This window comes from Erpetoichthys calabaricus, chromosome 11, assembly GCF_900747795.2.
Source record: "Erpetoichthys calabaricus chromosome 11, fErpCal1.3, whole genome shotgun sequence".
NCBI lineage: Eukaryota > Metazoa > Chordata > Cladistia > Polypteriformes > Polypteridae > Erpetoichthys > Erpetoichthys calabaricus.
The window spans coordinates 59674317-59694994 of NC_041404.2; the positions used below are offsets into that span (position 1 = coordinate 59674317).

Here is a 20678-nt window from a genome sequence, read left to right on the forward strand (position 1 = left end):
GAAAAGATGGTCTAAAGCAGGGGTCCTGGAGGACCACCGTAGCTGCAGGTTTTCGTTCTAACCCAGGGGTAGGCAATGTCGGTCCTGGTGAGCCGCAGTGGCTACAGGTTTTCATTCCAACCCAATTGCTTAATTAGAAACCAATCATTGACAATCTCAGACCTTATTTAATTTTATGGCTTGTTAGTCTGTGCAATGTAAGGCTCTTATATCGTAGATTTTTTCCTTTCCAAGGATATCATCCAAATGATTTGAACCCTAAAACAGATCTGTCACATTTTTCTATAAAGTGTTTTATTAAATCAAACAGTGCATGATGAACACACACAGATGTAATTGGAAAAAAGCTAGCTGGAGAACTGCTGGCTGCTTTGTCTTTTACATCTTATTGCTAATAAGGAGCAATTAAAACAGCGAATGCAGCAGTTTAAGATTGAAATAAGCAATTAAGGTTGGAGAACCTTAACAAGCGAGACCACTAAAATGAAGCATCAAAATGTCACTTAAGCAATATGTGCTTCATCAGCAATAATTGAGTTCTCCTTAAGGAACTGGGTTGGAACAACAACCTGCACATACTGCGGCTCTCCAGGACCGACATTGCCCACCCCTGTCCTAACCCTTTTCTTTATGAGTGTCCTGTTTTGGCTGCTAATTAACTCATTTTGAACTCATTTGAATTGATTTGCTCTTGAAGACTCAGACCCCTTAATTGTTTCTTTTTCCTTAATTAGCAGCCAAACAATAATGAGATACAAAATGAGCCAAAACAACTGGTGTCCATCATACAATATCTGAAAATAAAGAACGATGAAGGGCTCAGGAATAATGGTCTGCTCAGGTCCCCAAAACATTTTAACAGTGCTGCTCTTAGAAAGAGAAAGAAAATCAACAATTTCAGAAATGTCTGCTAATGCACCACGAGAGCAGCAACAAGCCACAGAATTAAAGAACGAGTTTAATTAGCAACAAGAATCAGCACCTCATTAAGCAGCTGGTTGGAGTGAAATTGGTTGGAGTTTGAGGCCCTGACTTAGCAGGTCTTCTGTTGGCTCCCTCACTTCACATTTCTTTTCTGTTTGGGTGCCATTTAAGGAAAGAAATGAAGCAGAGGAAGGAGGAAGAAATTCAGGGGAGCAAATCTTAAAAAAGCAATTCAATTAAAATGAATTCTCAAGAAGTTAATTAGCAGCACAAACAGGGCACTCATTAAAAAAATGGTTAGAATGAAAACATGCAGCTATGGTGGTCCTCCAGGACCAGACTTGGTGACCCCTGGTCTAAAGAGTATTTGCCAATACTTCAAGAATGTCAAAAATGGCTCACGCCAAGAAGAAATGCTGAACCAGGAAACTTTGTCTTAATTGTAGAAGATACTGCTGGGTAATGGGTCGTGTCATCAAGACAATGCCAAAGGTGCAGTCAGAAGAGTTTGTGTGCAGACCAAAACCAGCACACTGGACAGACCCGTGAATATACTGGGCCTGCTTCAAGAAATAGCCAATGTTTGAAATAAGAAATTTTTAAATGTTTGTTTGCAGTGTTTTTACTAGTGACTTAAAAACAATAGTTTATGTAAAAGTAAAGTTAGTTGGAAAACGGCGTCCAAATTTTTTGGTCTTCATAGGAGGTTTTGTTGAACCTTTGGGCATAGCCAGAAGAGGCAATGTGGGTCCCCTTCCCATGAGCTCACCACCTATCGAAGGGGCCAAGGAGGTCGGGTGCAGTGTGAGTTAGGTGGGGGCTGGAGGCGGGGACCTTGGCGGTCCGATCCTCGGCTACAGAAGCTAGCTCTTGGGACTTGGAATGTCACTTCTCTGAATGGGAAGGAGCCTGAGGTAGTGCGCAAGGTCGAGAGGTTCAGGCTAGATATAGTCGGGCTCACCTCAACGCACAGCTTGGACTCTGGAACCAATCTCCTTGAGAGGGGCTGAACTCTCTACCACTCTGGAGTTGCCCCCGGTGAGAGGTGCCGAGCGGGTGTGGGCATACTTATTGCCCCCTGACTTGGAGCCTGTTCATTGGGGTTTACCCCAGTGGACAGTTTGGAGTACCCATCCTTTTTGGAGTTCCTGGAGGAGGTGCTAGAGGGCATACCTTCTGGGGACTCCCTCATACTGCTGGGAGACTTCAATGCTCACGTGGGCAATGACAGTGAGACCTGGAAGGGCGTGATTGGGAGGAATGGCCCCCCCGATCTGAACCCGAGTGGTGTTTTATTATTGGACGTCTGTGCTCATCATGGATTGTCCATAACGAACACCATGTTCAAGCATAGGGGTGTTCATATGTGCACTTGGCACCAGGACACCCTAGGCCTCAGTTCGATGATCGACTTTGTGGTCGTGTCGTCGGACTTGCGGCCACATGTCTTGGGCACTCGGGTGAAGAGAGGGGCGGAGCTGTCAAATGATCACCACCTGGGGGTGAGTTGGCTTCGATGGTGGGGGAGATTGCTGGTCAGGCCTGGTAGGCCCAAACATGTTGTGAGGGTCTGCTGGGAACGTCTGGCAGGGCCCCCTGTCAGAAGTAGTTTCAACTCCCACCTCCGGTAGAACTTCGACCACGTCCCGAGGGAGGTGGGGAACATTGAGTCTGAATGGGCCATGCTCTGTGCCTCTATTGTTGAGGCAGCTGACCGGAGCTGTGGCCGTAAGGTGGTCGGTGCCTGTCGTGGTGGCAATCCCTGAACCCATTGGTGGACACCGGCGGTGAGGGATGCCGTCAAGCTGAAGAAGGAGTCCTACCGGTCCCTTTTGTGCAGGCCAAGCGGAATGCAGCTTCAGTGGTTGCTGAGGCAAAAACTCGGCCGTGAGAGGAGTTTGGGGAGACCATGGAGAACGACTTTCAGATGGCTTCGAGGAGATTCTGGTCCTGCGTCTCAGGAGGGGGAAGCAGTGCAGTGTCAACACTGTATATGGTGGGGATGGTGCACTACTGACCTCGACTCGGGACTTTGTGGGTCGGTTTGGGGAGTACTTCGAAGACCTCCTCGATCCCACTAACATGCCTTCCAATGAGGAAGCAGAGCCTGGGGACTCAGAGGTGGGCTCCCCCATCTTTGGGACTGAGGTCACCGAGGTGGTCAAAAAACTCCTTGGTGGCAGGGCCCCAGGGGTGGATGAGATACGCCCGGAGTTCCTCAAGGCTCTGGATGTTGTAGGACTGTCTTGGTTGACACGCCTCTGCAACATCGCATGGACATCGGGGACAGTGCCTCTGGATTGGCAGACCAGGGTGGTGGTCCCCCTCTTTAAGAAGGGGGACCGGAGGGTGTGTTCCAAGTACAGAGGGATCACACTCCTCAGCCTCCCTGGAAAAGTCTATTCGGGGGTCCTGGAGAGGAGGGTCCGTCGGATAGTCGAACCTCGGATTCAGGAGGAACAGTGTGGTTTTCGTCCTGGTCGTGGAACAGTGGACCAGCTCTACACCCTTAGCAGAGTCCTGGAGGGTGCATGGGAGTTCGCCCAACCAGTCTACATGTGTTTTGTGGACTTGGAAAAAGCATTCGACCGTGTCCCTCGTGGAATCCTGTGGGGGGTACTCCGAGAGTATGGGGTACCGGACCACCTGATAAGGGCTGTTCGGTCCCTGTACAACCGGTGTCAGAGCTTGGTCCACATTGCCGGCAGTAAGTCGAACCCATTTCCAGTGAGAGTTGGACTCCTCCAGGGCTGCGCTTTATCACCGATTCTGTTCATAACTTTTATGGACAGAATTTCTAGGCGCAGCCAGGGTGTTGAGGGGGTCCGGTTTGGCGGACTCAGGATTGGGTCACTGCTTTTTGCAGATGATGTTGTCCTGTTTGCTTCATCAGGCCGTGATCTTCAGCTCTCTCTGGATCAGTTCGTAGCTGAGTGTGAAGCGGCTGGGATGGGAATCGGCACCTCCAAATCCGAGACCATGGTCCTCAGCCGGAAAAGGGTGGGGTGCCCTCTCAGGGTTGGGAGCGAGATCCTGCCCCAAGTGGAGGAGTTCAAGTATCTCGGGGTCTTGTTCACGAGTGAGGGAAGAATGGAGCGTGAGATCGACAGGCGGATCGGTGCGGCATCTACAGTGATGCAGGCTCTGCATCGGTCTGTCGTGGTGAAAAAGGAGCTGAGCCGCAAGGCGAAGCTCTCAATTTACCAGTCAATCTACGTTCCTACCCTCACCTATGGTCATGAGCTATGGGTAGTGACCGAAAGAACGAGATCACGAATACAAGCGGCTGAAATGTCTGGGTTCTCCCTTAAAGATGGGTGAGAAGCTCAGTCATCCTGGAGGGGTTCAGAGTAGAGCCGCTGCTCCTCCGCATCAAGAGGAGTCAGATGAGGTGGCTTGGGCATCTGATTAGGATGCCTCGTGGACGCCTCCCTGGTGAGGTGTTCCGGGCACGTCTAACTGGAAGGAGGACCCGGGGAAGACCAGGACATGATGGAGGGACTATGTCTCCCGGCTGGCCTGGGAACACCTCGGGATTCTCCCAGAAGAGCTAGAAGAAGTGGCCGGGGAGAGGGAAGTCTGGGCATCTCTGCTCAAGCTGCTGCCCCTGCGACCTGACCTCGGATAAGTGGAAGAGAATGGATGGATGGATGGATGGATGGATGGATAGATATTTTTCCTGAGGTCTCTCTTCTTCGCCAGCTCAGCTGTGTTCACACCCCAGGACAGGTCTTCCATGATGTGAACTCCCAGGAAGCAGAAGTCTGACACCCTCTCCACACAGTCCCTTCTGATGTAGAGTGGTTTGATGTCTGTTTTCTTTTTCCTGAAGTCCACAACGAGCTCCTTGGTCTTACTTGTGTTCAGGAGCAGGTTGTTGTCAGTGCACCACACTGTCAGCTGCTCCACTTCGTCCCTGTAGGCGGATTCATCCTCACCCAGAAACCCCCTCTATTCACCATATCACTCCTATTTTGCAGCAGCTTCATTGGCTTCCAGTTCAGTTCTGCATTCAATTCAAAATTCTCCTACTAACTTTTAAGGCTCTCCACACCCTCGCCCCTCCATATCTGCCTGACCTCCTCCATATTGCCATTCCCTCCCATACCCTTAGATCCTCTTCCTCCATCCACTTGACTGTCCCCTTCGTCCGTCTACCGCTATGGGGAGCAGAGCACTCAGTTGCTCTGCTCCCCAGCTTTGGAACTCACTACCACCTGAGCTTAGAAATATTGAATAATTTTCACTTTTCAAGTCTAAACTTAAAACTCATTTGTTTAAGACGGCTTTTTCTCTTTGGTTACAATTGCTCTGTCTGATTTTAACTTTTGTATTTTACTTCTGTTTATAATCTGTGTTTTGTCTATTGTTCAGTGTCCTTGAGTGTTTAGAAAGGAGCCTATGAATAAATAAAATGTATTATTATTATTATTATAAAAAATCTAGTAATAATACATTACATACATTACATTAACCATATATTTTCACAAATATAAAAAAATAAAACAATGATATTAAAGAGACAAATACTTGTAAATTTTCATTTAAATACAGTAGAGTCTCGCTTATCCGACATAAACGGGCCGGCAGAACGTCGGATAAGCGAAAATGTCGGATAATGGGAAGTGTTAAGAAAAAGCCTATTAAACGTCAAACTATGTTATAATTTTACACATTACGAGCCTAATACACTGGAACCTCAGTTCACGGACATCTCTGAACATGTACATGTCTGAACATGGGGTTATGACCAAGACCTTTCGGTTTGTGTGCACCGATGATTTCCACACGTGTTCAGTCTCTCCCTGTGCATTCCCTGTGCAGCGTTAGAGAGAGAGTGCGAGAGAGAGACACAGACAGACACACAGGCGAGAGAGACACATGCACACGCACGAGAGAAAGAGAGACGCACGCACACACACGCATGTGTGAGAGAGATGCATGCACACACACATGCTAGAGAGACGCACGCACACATACACGCGTGAGAGAGACGCATTCACACACACGCATACACACACACACGCACGCGCGCACGAGAGAGATGCACACGTACACACACACACGCGCACACACACACACGTGCGTGAGAGACATGCACGCCAGAGAGGACCAGCCACATAATCCACCGTAATCATGTTTTACAACAAAACAACAGAAAAATTTAACTGAAAAAATGAACTTAGCAACAAAAAATAGACTACATTCCCGCTCGCAACTTGCAGTTCTTGTTGCCGATTGATGCGTTTTGTTTTGTTTTTTTTTTTTTTTTGCAGTGGGATGTCGGATAATACAGAATGTTGGATAAGCGAAGGTTGGATAAGCGAGACTCTACTGTAGTTGTTTAGGTGTCAATATACAGTGGGTACGGAAAGTATTCAGACAATACAATACAATACAATACAGTTTATTTTTGTATAGCCCAAAATCACACAGGAAGTGCCGCAATGGGCTTTAACAGGCCCTGCCTCTTGACAGCCCCCCAGCCTTGACTCTCTAAGAAGACAACGAAAACTCCCAAAGAAAAACCTAGTAGGGAAAAATGGAAGAAACCTTGGGAAAGGCAGTTCAAAGAGAGACCCCTTTCCAGGTAGGTTGGGCGTGCAGTGGGTGTCAAAAGAAGGGGGTCAATACAATACAATGCAGTTCACAGAACAGAACAATTCCTCAATATAGTACGAAATAAAAAATATAAATTTTAGAAGTACAGAGCAGAATTTAGAGTAGATGATATATCGCATGATAAGATTTGGATTTGTGTAGAGTCCTGGAGACCTCATCCTTCAAGCTGCCTCCCCCATTTGGCCATTCCACGGCTGAAACAATGCTGGGCCAGCCAATCCGATGAAAGGACCCCTCTTTCCCACGATTCCTGCGATCCTCCATCAAAGATGACTTTTCCTTAGGCAGGCAAAACAACTTGGCAGGTGGGCCGTGGCACCAAGTGCCACATTTGAGTACCGAGAAGAAAAACAGAATAAGTGAGGGTTAGTATCCAATTATAACTGTCATGTTACTTATGTTTAAGTGCTAATGACTAACAACAGAGATACAGTCTGTACAGTTAATCAGCAGCTCTAGTCAGGATATGCTAAACTGAAGTAGTGAGTCTTCAGCCGGGATTTAAAAGCTGAGACCGAAGGGGCATCTCTTATAGTAGCAGGCAGACCACTTCACAGTTTAGGGGGTCCTGTAACTAAAAGCTCGACCTCCCACTGTTATTTTATTAATCCTTGGAACCATAAGCAGACCACCATCTTGAGATCTTAATGTGCGCTCAGGTTTGTAAGTCATGATAAGTTCAGACCCCCTTCAATTTTTCACTCTTTGTTATATTGCAGCCATTTGCTAAAATCATTTAAATTAATTTTTTCCCTCATTAATGTACACACAGCACCCCATATTGACAGACAAAAAAAAGAATTTTTGAAATTGTTGCAGATTTATTAAAAAAGAAAAACTGAAATATCACATGGTCCTAAGTATTCAGACCCTTTGCTCAGTATTTAGTAGAAGCACCCTTTTGAGCTAATACAGCCATGAGTCTTCTTGGGAAAGATGCAACAAGTTTTTCACACCTGGATTTGGGGATCCTCTGCCATTCCTCCTTGCAGATCCTCTCCAGTTCTGTCAGGTTGGATGGTAAACGTTGGTGGACAGCCATTTTTAGGTCTCTCCAGAGATGCTCAATTGGGTTTAAGTCAGGGCTCTGGCTGAGCCATTCAAGAACAGTCACAGAGTTGTTGTGAAGCCACTCCTTCGTTATTTTAGCTGTGTGCTTAGGGTCATTGTCTTGTTGGAAGGTAAACCTTCGGCCCAGTCTGAGGTTCTTAGCACTCTGGAGAAGGTTTTTGTCCAGGATATCCCTGTACTTGGCCGCATTCATCTTTCCCTCGATTGCAACCAGTCGTCCTGTCCCTGCAGCTGAAAAACACCCCCACAGCATGATGCTGCCACCGCCATGCTTCACTGTGGGGACTGTATTGGACAAGTGATGAGCAGTGCCTGGTTGTCTCCACACATACCTCAGTGCAAGACACATGACAGCCCGCATGGAGTTTGCTAAAAGACACCTGAAGGACTCTGAGATGGTGAGAAATAAGATTCTCTGGTCTGATGAGACCAAGATAGAACTTTTTGGCCTTAATTCTAAGCGGTATGTGTGGAGACATGTCCATCGACATCGCACACACAAGCCTATATCGACATGGCAAATGCCTTCATCAGAGAAGACTGACAGATATCACCTGTGGATCTGCACACGCCATCATGAATGATGACTTGAGGTGCTGTATGTAAGAACCAGAAAACAAAGATAAAGTATTGGGGCACCGTGGTGATTTCTATATAATTGGCAAAAGTCAAAGTAAGTATTGTAATTAAGTTGAGATGATCTTCATCTCATTCCAAGATGGTGACTAAGCCGATCTTCACTCTGGAGGATCGGAAGTGTTGGGTTCAGTTTGGGTGGGGACCAGAAGTGACATCATTAGGGACTCGACCATTAATCACTGCTTCTGCAGAGGGAAGAAGAGAAGACATGAGGCAACAGCGCCAACGTCTGGTTGGGAGTGTAAAAACATTTATAGGAGCATTGACGTTGTCTCCCAAGTGCACGTGTGTGACAGTGTTATAAGTACCAATAAGGCCTACTGATCTGCATAAGCAACAGAACGTGGAGGCTGCAACTCAATTCCTGAAATGTTACAAAGAAGATCCAAGTGTTTTGGAGTAAATTGTTACTGGAGGTTAAGGAAGTGGTGGAAACCTGGATTCAGGAGCAAAAAAGCTTCTTGAAGATGTTAGTGGAATGAAACAAGAAAAAAAATTCTTTTCATTTATATAGCGCTTTTCTCACTACTGAAACTGTTCAGCAATTGCAGGTTAAGAGCCTTGCTTAAGGGCCCAACAGAGCAGAGTCCCCTTAGGCATTTACGGTATTCGAAATGGCAATCTTCCGATTGCCAGTGCAGATCCCTAGCCTCAGAGCCACCACTTTGCCTATGAAGTGCATGGACCTGAGTGGACGAGTGAAGAAGTCCCAGGCAAAGGAATGTTGCCTTGCCAAATTGGTCATCCCGGTTTACTTCTTCCAAATAATAACGGAAATTACAGGTGTGCAAAGGCAACAAAAATAATAACGACAAATAAGCCGCAGCCGAGTTTACGTCAAGTTTAAGTTCAAGTTCGTGTTACAGGTTCGCAAACACCAGCCAGCTCGCAATATATCATGGAAAACACTGGAAGGGAGTAAGGTGTCCTCTATGGGTCATCTCAGTGTTACTGGAGGAAAAGGAGAGGACATGGTTTAGCAAACGCGCCCCCTCTTGCCCCAAGGTGGTACCACATAACTTTGAGGAGCCCTGAAGTACAGACACACACGTGTGACAGATGATAGAACTGTGATGTTTATCTGCTCCCAGTCACCACTATTATCGGTTAAGTTGACTTTACTTTTCGAGTCTCCCTCGGATATTTGCATAAGGCAACGCCCCCCTTTGCAGAAACACTGCAAATTCTTCCTTATAACCCAACATATATTTGCATTGTGAGAAAAATGAAATTCAATGATGGTTAGCCAGATAACTTTTCAGTGTATTCTGAAAGTTGTTTGTGGGTACGGAAGCGAGTTTATTAGGAGTTCTGTTTAAAATACTGGTGAAACCGTAGCACACCATACATCAGAAAAGCAAGGCTTCCTTCTTCACTGCACACCATGAATAGCATTCTTCAAACATTTGGATTACATCCAAAGAGTCACATAACTCACTGTTGACATTTTTTGTGTATTTTACTATAGTGAAGTGTTGAATTAATCTGATACAGATAAGAGGAGTGGGTATTGTAGACATATTATAAGTTAAATATTAATCCCATTGGCGGATCTGCATTTTTGGTGGCCATCAAACTTGAACTGTTTTGGGGGTCTTTCACAGCCAGCAACGAGGTCTGGGTAATCACTGTCATATTCTTCAATGGGGTTGTTCCACATCACATCACCACAAATGTTTTCTAAAAAATAAACCCACTACATCTGATTTTGATTAAAATGGCTGTACTGGATATCACTGAAATAGTGCTAATCCGATGAAAGGACCCCTCTTTCCCATGATTCCTGCGATCCTCCATCAGAGATGACTTTACTTTAGGCAGGCAAAACAACTTGGCAGGTGGGCCATGGCACCAAGTGCCACATTTGAGTACCGAGAAGAGACACAGAATAGGTGAGGGTTAGTATCCAATTCTAACTATCATGTTACTTATGCTTTAGTGTAATGACTAACAACAGAGATGCAGTCTGTACAGTTACTCAGCAGCTCTAGTCAGGGTGTGCTAAACTGAAGTAGTGAGTCTTCAGCCTGAGAGTGAAGGGGCATCTCTTAGAGTAGCAGGCAGACCATTCCACAGCTGAGACATCACTGGGCGAGCCAATCTGATGAAAGGACCCTTCTACCAGACGATTCCTGTGATCCTCCATCAGCGATGACTTTTCCTTAGGCAGACAGAACAACTTGGCAGGTGGGCCGTGGCACCAAGTGCCACATTTGAGTACCGAGAAGAGAAACAGAATAGGTGAGGGTTAGTATCCAATTCTAACTATCATGTTACTTATGTTTTAGTGCTAATGACTAACAACAGAGATGCAGTCTGTACAGTTAATCAGCAGCTCTAGTCAGGGTGTGCTAAACTGAAGTAGTGAGTCTTCAGCCGGGATTTAAAAACTGAAACCGAAGGGGCATCTCTTATAGTAGCAGGCAGACCACTCCACAGTTTATGGGCCCTGTAACTAAAAGGTGAACCTCCAATTGTTATTTTATTAATTCTTGGAATCATAAGCCGACTGGCATCTTAAGATCTTAATGTGCGCTCTGGTTTGTAAGTCTTGAAAAGTTCAGATAAGTAAGCCGGACCTTGACCATTTAATGCTTTATATGTTAAAAGGAAGATTTTGAAATCGGCCCTAAACTTAACCGGGAGCCAGTGTAAGGATAACATCACTAAACTATTTAGAATGAGTTGATTTGATTTGTTGCAGTTGTAAAACAGTTTAATTGAATATTATTGAAACAGTTAATATAATACAAGGTGTGGCCTCCCAGGAGAATGGTGGGTTGAAAGATAAGATAAATGTTAGGGCGTCAACTCAGCCATTCCCATTTACTTCCAAACAGTTCCACAAAAATAGCACGCGATGGCACAATAACAAACAACTGTCACTCTGTACAACTAAATAACTGCCTCTCAAGGCCTCTCTGATCACTTCGCTTCATCTCCTCAGGCTTCCAGTCAATAAGTGGTGCCTCCTTCTGGGTGGCTGGGCTTTTATGGTCCTGATTCTGAAAGGGGTGGAGCCTGTTATCCTCACTGGGTGGTTTGTTGGCATCATGGCAGGAAAGGAAGATGACACTGTTAGTGGCAGTGCCCCCCCCCCCCCCCCCCTGGCCTGAGGTGGAATTACACACTGGGAGGCACCCAGAGGGTGACCCTCTGACGTGCATGCGTGATAAAGGATGGAATTGTAATGGTTAACTGAATTCCACACACCATCCACTGGTTTCTGCTTCTTATGGGTTTTTGATGGTTCATTGCAGCATTTCTCAACCTTTAAGTATTTGCGACCCGAGTTTTCATAACAGCTTTAATCGCACCCCCCCTAACGTTTTTTGAAACCCTAATAAAATTATTCCAAGTCATTCAACCACTAATTTTTGTACCAAGTAACCGCAAATCATGTCCCACACAGGAAAGGTGAAAATGAGGCAAAACAAAACAAAAAAAAAAAACAAGTGCAATTTTGAGAAAAATAAGCCAGGTAAGCAATGCTACAGATGTGTTAATGGAGACCACTTGGTCACAGATTCCAAACATCCGGCAGGAGGTCAGGCATGTCATGAGTGCAGTGGGAAAGTTCATTCCTCAAAGCCATGCAGGACAAAGAGTTCCAAGAAAAGCAAACTGTTGATACTGTGGGGAGACAAACAGAATATGAATTTGTGGTTACTGAAAAAGGACAGGACAGAAAGATGGAGAGTTTGCTCAGGTGGAGTAGAACTTCAAATGCTTATTGACTCTGGTACCACCTGTATCATCATTGAAGGAAAAGAAATAACCTGGGAACAAACGAATGTGAGCACATTGAAAGTCACTCTTACATTCCAAACGTGGAGAAGAAGTTGTTTACTTATTCATCTAAGGAGCCATTACTTGTGAAAAGGACCTTGGAACTGCAAAGTCAACACAAGGGATCGCACGGAATACGCAGTTTGTGGTTATCGAAGAGGAACAAAGAACCACTCTGAGACCAAGTTTAGGGTGTTCAGACTAGGCACAAATATTACAGCTTACAGCTCGCTTCGGTGGCGCAACGGTATCAGCTGTTGACTGGTAATCAAAGCTTCACAGGTTTGACCCCAGACGAGTCCGTTTTGAGAAGTGAGCTCCGCTTATAGGCGGAGTGGTGGCTCTGAGGTTAGGGATCTGCACTCGCAATTGGAAGGTTGCCAGTTCGAATCCTGTAAATGCCAATAGGGACTCTGCTCTGTTAGGCCCTTAACCTGCAATTGCTGAATGCTTTGCGCAGTGAGAAAAGCGCTATGTAAATGCAAAGAATTATTATTAATGGATCTCAAACAGTCTCTCCGGCTCCTACCCTAAAGTATTCCCAGGTGAGGGGATGTTGAAGATGAAGCAGATGTGTTTACAAATTGATTATAATGTCAGGCAAATACCATTTAATTTGAGAGAAACTGTCAAGAATAAAATGAAAGACTTGATAGACTTGGATGTTATTGAACCTGCCTCGTGTGTAAATCTCATGGTTACAGTGCTAAAAGACAATTCAACAATCAGACTTTGTATTGATATGCGATTAACGAAATGTGCAATTATCAGGGAGCATTACCCAATTCCATCAGTGGACAAACTTTAGCAAGACATGAATGTTTCTGTGGTGTTCAGTAGTGGTGAGCGAACCCTGCAGAATTATCTATCTATTATATAGTGCCTTTCATATCTATCCATCTATCTATCTATGCCAATCCCGGGCAGGGTGCCATCCCACCACAGGACAATCTATCTATCTATCTATCTATCTATCTATCTATCTATCTATCTATCTATCTATCTATCTATCTATCTATCTATCTATCTATCTATCTATCATATAGTGCCTTTATCTAACTATCTGTCTATCTATGTATTATATAGTGCCTTTATCTAACTATCTATCTATCTATCTAGAGCAGCAACAAGCCATGGAATTAAATAACGGGTTTAATTAACAGCAAGAATTTGCTTCTCATTAGATAGATATATAATACTGAGCATATAGATAGATATGAAAGGCACTATATAATAGATAGATAGATAGATAGATAGATAGATAGATAGATAGATAGATAGATAGATAGATAGATAGATAGATAGATAGATAGATATGAAAGGCACTATATAATAGATAGATAGATAGATAGATAGATAGATAGATAGATAGATAGATAGATAGATAGATAGATAGATAGATAGATAGATAGATAGATGAAAGGCACTGTATAATAGATAGATAGATAGATAGATAGATAGATAGATAGATAGATAGATAGATAGATAGATAGATAGATAGACACTAGATAATAGATAGATAGATAGATAGATAGATAGATAGAAAGATAGATAGATAGATAGATAGATAGATAGATAGATAGATAGATAGATAGATAGATAGATAGATAAAGGCACTATATAATATAGATAGATAGATAGATAGATAGATAGATAGATAGATAGATAGATAGATAGATAGATAGATAGATAGATAGATAGATAGATAGATAGATAGATAGATAGATAGATAGATACTTTATTAATCCCCAAGGGATTTTTATTGCATTAAGAAAGTGCTTGGAGTGAAATTGGTTGGAGTTTGAAGCCCCAGTTTAGCTGGTCATCTGTTGGCTCGTTTCATGTCTCATTTCTGCTTGGCTGTCATTTCATGAAGAAAGGAATCAATTCAGAGGGCTGAACTCTTCTAACAGGGCTATTAAAGTGATGGGGAAAAGTTCATTAGCAGTGAAAACTGGTCACTGATTTGGAAAAGGGTTAGAATGAAAACCTGCAGCCACTGCGGCCCACCAGGCCTGGCGTTCGCCACCCCTGAACTAGGGTGTTGCACAGTGTTAGCCAATATGGATGAAGTGAGAAGTTAAGCAAAATGACCCCTTTTATTGGCTAACTAGAAAGATTGCAATATGCAGGCTTTTGAGGAAACTCAGGCCCCTTTCGTCAGACAAGATGTAATACAGAAACTGGTATTCCCGGTGTTTATATGGACACCAGGACAGATACAGCATTGGAAACACTTTAAGTGAGACAGTTTAGATGTAACTCTTTGAGGGCTGAATATCTTTTTCCAAAAAAATCAGTTTTCTTAAAAGCACTCAAAGCAATGGTGTCACCCATAAATCAACATAAAACATCTGCTGCTGTGTGCTGTGGCTGCTGTCGTCACCTGTTTGGCGTCCCTGGCAGTAGTGGGAGGGCAGTGGGCGGCTCGATTGCCAGCAGGAATGTGTGGCGGGCTTACTGCCTCGCTGTTTTTTTCGATGGCAGGTGGACAGCGGTGGCAGTCGCAGTGTGATGCAATCTGATTTGTACCTCTTGTCATTGTAAGTGGCGGCCCTCCCAGTCAAACGCTGCTGTGGGACTTCAGCTACACAAATGTATTCCGCATCACGATCAGTTGATGCCGGTACTTCACTTTCGTTCTCCATTTCCATCTCCAGATCACTTGCGTCAATATCGGAGTCCAGCAAGTCAGAGTCCGATTCAGCGATAACATGCAAAACGTCGTTTACAGAATATTTTGCTTTGCACATTCACTTTGGTCATTCGCCAGATGTCTATGCCATTTTAAAGGTTGTTTGCTCTTTGCTATTCATGTACATGCAAGGAACTCAGGTCAAAGCAATGCAGTAACTTTCCATCTGGCAAAGAGAGTCGAACTAAAACGAAACAGCGAGATTTGTCACAGATTACAGCTGATTAACGTCCTCCACCCCTGAATTTTGACATAAGTCGACATCCGCCCTGAAAGAGTTAAACAATTAACAGACCTCTCTAGGCTAAGATTGATTTAGCAAGAGAGGAGAACAATGTCTCCGTCACATAGATGACATCTTCATAATCTGGACTGCCAGTGAGAAGGACCTCCTCCATTTTCATTATGAATATAATTCTTTCCACCCCAACATAAAGCAGAAGCTTAGTTACTCAAAAACAGAAGTCAGCTTCCTTGACACCACTGGTCAACTGAAAGATAACACCCTTTGTAACTTCTGTTTTTCACAAACCGATGGACAGACTGGACTTACCCGAGAAACAATAGCTTCCACCCCAAGGATATAAGATGCGCCATTATTTTCTACCAAGCAAAATGTTACAACATTATTTGCACAGAGCCGACAGACTGGATAAGCAACTGCAGGAGCTTAGATAAGATTGTATCAGACAAGGTTATGCCCCCAAAACAACAGATCCTCAAATAAGTAGAGCTACTGCCATACCCAGAGACCACCTTCTGGAATATAAAAATAAAAGACAACAAGAACCGCATCCCCCTTGTTGTCACCTATTACCCACATCTTGAAGCACTTTGAAAAATTATAAAACAACTTCAGCCAATGCTAAACAATGACAAAATGCTGAGAGATGGATTTCCAGAACCTCCCCTCCTGGCATACAGACAACCACCAAATCTGCAGCAACTAATTGTCCAAGTGAACCAACAGAAAATGGCACATCTCAAAAAAGACGTAAAACGTGTCCTTATAGTTATAGTACAGATTGTGTAGTTATACCGCACTACCGAGTAGAACATCGCATAAAGGGATCATTTTCTTGCAGATCATCTAATGCAGGCATGTCAAACTCACTACCATTGGTGGGCCGCTTCGACTGCCATACGTGTGTCAGCGGGCCGCACTGTAACAAATACTATTATACAAAGTTACTGTAGCTTTCTTTCATATACTGAAAAGTTTAAAGAAAAGCAATTTATTTCCATACAATCTCCGTACAACAGCGTACAATTAAGAGTCTTTTTCTCTTAGCTAGGTCCTTATATTATTATATTATATTCATTATATTATATTCATTGCTTATATAGGAGCCTTACAGTGTGAGATTTATTTCTTTTGTCCCGACACTTGGCATCTCTTGTTAGTAACCATCTCGTCAATATCAGGCTTGAAATCTTGTGCAGCTGAAACTTTTATGAGGGATGAAAGGTGCTCGACGGTAAGTCTTGAGCGATGTGGGGTTTTGGTAGCCTTCATTAACAAAAACAATTGCTCACAAAGGTAAGTGCTTCCGAACATAGTACTCTCGATGCCAACTTTAAGGATCTACACATACAAGGGTGGCAGGTAAGCATACAAGCCTGGCACACCAACTTCGTTGTATTTTGCCTTCAGAGTAGAATCTGACTGCAGTTCAATCAGCTCCATTTGGATATTCTCAGGCGCATTCTCATCGTTGTAAGAGTATGGTGACGTAAACAGAGCAAAGTCCTGTTTGTGTGAACTGAAATCACGAAAACGCTCACTGAATTCATTGCTCAGTAATTCAAGTTGGAAAACAAATCCTCCAAAAATCAAATTTTACTTTACTAAGTTTACTTCAAAGTTTATATTGTAAAACAAGTAAGCCCGCGATTCGCTAGCGAATCGGAAATCCAAGAACTGGCAATCAGTTTCTGCGTGATGAAATATCATGGAGGGTATATGCGGTGGTGTGGGCGGTCGCGTCCGGGCGGCTGTACAACCTGGCGTGCACGCTTTACCTCAGGTTTAGTTCACAGGTCGTAGGCATGGTAAAGTTTCCATTTAATTCAATAACATGCATCCATACGGGCTCGTTTACAGGTCGTAGCCATACGGGCTCGTGTTTGTATTACTAATTGTTGAGCTCCCTACATTTGGATACGTGCCTCCTTTGCCTGTGCTGTAGCCATGGTAAAGTTTTCATTTAATTAAACAAACATATTTGTACTAAAGCGGTTTCTTTGTGTGGGCACCTTCGTTCATTCTTTTTATCCATACGGGCTCGTTTACAGGTCGTAGCCATACGGGCTTGTGTTTGTATTTAGTTGAGCTCTGTCATTGTGGAGCCGTGACGTCTTGGCTTCTGGTGTGTCTGAAGCGTGTCGTAGGAGCCTCCATGTATTGTGTTTATCTATGCGGTCTCGTCTTTGTTGTTCTGTGGCTGTGTCGTTAGGTAGAAGTCGTTTACTGTTAGGAAGCATACTCCAACCTATACACACTGACTGGTGGCACAGTAGATTATTCGTTTTGGATCTGTGCCTCTCTTGTATGTAGTGTTTCAGAAACGCGTTGTAGGCGCCTTTGAGCTCTGTGTTGTTGGAGCCATGACTCCTTTGCGTCCGCTGTTTCAGAGGCGCGGTGTAGGCGCCTTTGTTCATTTTGTTTATCCATACGGGCTCGTTTTTGTATCGTTTTGGAGCTGTGACTTCTTCGCTTGTGATGTTTGTGAAGCGCGTGGTAGGTGCCTCCGTTTGTTTCTCTGTTACTGAATTACCATTATGTGATTCAAACATGCCACACAGACTGCTGGCACATACATACTACTGACTCTGGGAGGCCGCTGCGTTTGACTGTGGGTTGTGGTGTTTGGGCGGTGTTTGGGCGCCACCTACTGACTCTGGGAAGCCGCTGCGTTTGACTCTGGGGCGCCGCGGCGCACTGCGCATGCGTATCGGTGCATCCGTGCATAAATTAAGACTGTGGTTTAGTAATATAGATAAGCCGATATGCAAAAAGCCCCCTGACCTACAATAATTTTACAAACTCAAAATCACAAAAATTTGTTAAGAAAACAACTCGCCAACTTCTCGCGTCCACTTCAGATCTTCAGCTGTAGTCTGCACTAACTGTTCATCACAATACTAGCACAAAATTACATAAAACTAGAACAAAAAACGTGAAAATATGCGAGCTATTATTACTCGTGATGGTCAGTTCTGTCCAGTGGCCAGTCTCAGCAACCCAGCCAGTAGCGGCTCTAGGCTCGTGGCGGCCCTGGGCAGAGAAAGAATCGGTGGACCTTTGCCCGTCCGTTGCGGACACTGCACAGCCGCCTTGTGCTCATGACATGCTTCTATACGCGCGTGTCCATAACTTGAAAACCAAGTGGCGGCCCATGATATTCTCATTACGGCAGAACGTTATAATACTACATATAGGTTACTGCTCCGACTCGAGCGACATTAGTAAATACAGCGTACTAATTAACAAGAAACACAATGTTTTTCGGCCACATTGCCGTCAGCTGTGTCATTATTTTCTCTTTCTGTTTTATATTCAATATATATTGGCATGGTGGCCCTGTGCAGGTGCAGTTTGCACATGCCTAAGGCCGCCCCTGCTGCCCGCTGCTGCAGCCTAGCACTTCAGTTGTGACGCTGCGGCTCATTAACTTTGGACAAGGCTCGTGGCTATACTAGTAGATGATGTTTCCGGTACCGTAATGCCATGGGAAAACGCGCTTTTGTCAGAAGGCAGAAGTAAGAAAAGTCAATAAGTAACACTGAAGATGCAGAATGATTCAATCACAAACGATAGTAATCATTTTGTACAAGTTTAGTGCTAACTAGGATCTGTCATGCGGGACGCACAGATTTCTGTTGCGGGCCGCGTGTTTGACATGCTTGATCTAATGTGTCTAATCCTCTGAATGAAATGTCCCGACACTGCACTCTATGTGCGAGAAACTGGACAAACACTCCGGCAAAGAACGAACTTCCACAGGTGCCACATTAAACACGGCAACAGAGATGTTCCTGAAGGATCCCACTTCAGCAGCCATGGTCACTGTGAGAAGGACTTTAAAGTCACAGGGCTTATGAGCAACGTTCAGAACACAGCAAGAGAGAAAAGAATGGGAAGTTGAACTGATGCTAAATTTGAACATGTTACCCAAATGGTTTAATAACTCTTAATAATTCTTTGCATTTATATAGTGCTTTTCTCACTACTCAAAGCGCTCAGCAATTGCAGGTTAAGGGCCTAACAGAGCAGAGTCCCTTTTGGCAATTACGGGATTCGAACCGGCAACCTTAGCCTCAGAGCCACCACTCCCTTTAAATAGAGACAAGAGGTTTATGGCGAGATATGAGGATTGTTTGCATCTCTCCCGACTGACCCAAAAAACTCACCAGAAACCTCAAACAACTATGTTGTACAGTTTATCTTATGAAATGATCTTCAGTAGACATTGTTCTCCTCTCTTGCTAAATCAATCTTAGCCTAGAGAGGTCTATTAATTTTTTACATCTAAGACACGGGTGTCGAACTTCGGTCCTCAAGGGCCGCAGTGGCTGCATGTTTTCATTCTAACCATCTTCTTCATTAGTGAGCCGTTTTTACTGCTAATTAACTTCTTTTGCTTAAGTTTTAATTAACCTGACTCAGGCCCCTTAATTGTTTCTTTTTCCTTAATTAGTAGCCAAACAATACTGAGACATCAAACAAGCCACCATATGACAGAAAAAACAGAAAAATCAACAGATTTGGAAATGTCTGCTGTGGCAGAATGAGAACAGCAACAATCCATTGAATTAAATAACAGGCTTAATTAACAGCAAGAATCGGCTTCTCATTAAGAGACTGGTTGGAGTGAAATTGGTGGGAGTTTGAAATCCCAGTTTAGCTGGTCATCTGTTGGCTCGTTTCACGTCTCATTTCTGTTTGGCTGCCATTTAATGAAGAAACAAATGAAGTCAGAGCACTGAATCCTTAAAAACAGGGCTATTGAAATGAAGGGAAAAGGAGTTAATTAGCAGTGAAAACTACTCACTGATTAGGAGAAGGGTCAGAATGAAAACCTGTAGCCACTGCAGCCCTCCAGGCCCGGAGTTCGACACTCCTGATCTAAGATCCATCCATTTTCCAACCCGCTGAATCCGAAGACAGGGTCACAGGGGTCTGCTGGAGCCAATCCCAGGGCACAAGGCAGGAACCAATCCCGGGCAGGGTGCCAACCTACCACAAGACACACACAAACACACGCTAGGGCCAATGTAGAATCGCCAATCCAGAATGTCTTTGGACTGTGGGAGGAAACCCACGCAGACACGGGGAGAACATGCAAACTCAACGCAGGGAGGACCCGGGAAGCGAACCCAGGTCCCCAGGTCTCCCAACTGCGAGGCAGCAGCACTTCCCACTGCGCCACCATGCTGCCCCTCTGATCTAAGATGTCTCACTTAAATGTTTTCCAGTGCTGTCTCTGTCCTGGTGTCCATATAAACACAGGGAACTCAAGTCTCTGTATTACATCTGAAGAAGGGGCCCGAGTTGCCTGGAAGGCTTACGTATTATAATCTTTCTAGTTAGCCACTTAAAGGTGTCATTTTGCTTAACTTCTCACTACAAGTTTTATTAACGAAAGGAAACAAACACAAGTGCAAAACGTACCGTCCGCACTGACAATTTCGGTGATTGCCCCAATGGCAAGTGAAAGCCCCTCGGGTAGCTGTGTTCACTTTCGTGATGGCTGTGCTGAAAAATCGACAACCACCCAGCCGCCAAATGCCAAATGATCGGCCAGGTCCCAAACTCATTCCAAATCGATCAACTTCTGTAACACGATAGCGTTCTCTAATGACACGGGTGTCGTTTCTTAGAACTGTCTTAATGAAAATACCGTGACGCCTTGCGGAGAAAAGGACAGACGTCAAG

General features: G+C 44.3%; 2 protein-coding genes across 3 annotated transcripts in view; one reads left to right on the top strand and one right to left on the bottom strand.

Moving 5' to 3' along the window:
* Window positions 1-20678, bottom strand: part of LOC114660439 (serine protease inhibitor Kazal-type 1-like) — an 821621-nt gene that overhangs the window by 219617 nt on the left and 581326 nt on the right. The window lies entirely within an intron of this gene.
* Window positions 1-20678, top strand: part of LOC114660438 (serine protease inhibitor Kazal-type 1-like) — a 565538-nt gene that overhangs the window by 29419 nt on the left and 515441 nt on the right. The window lies entirely within an intron of this gene.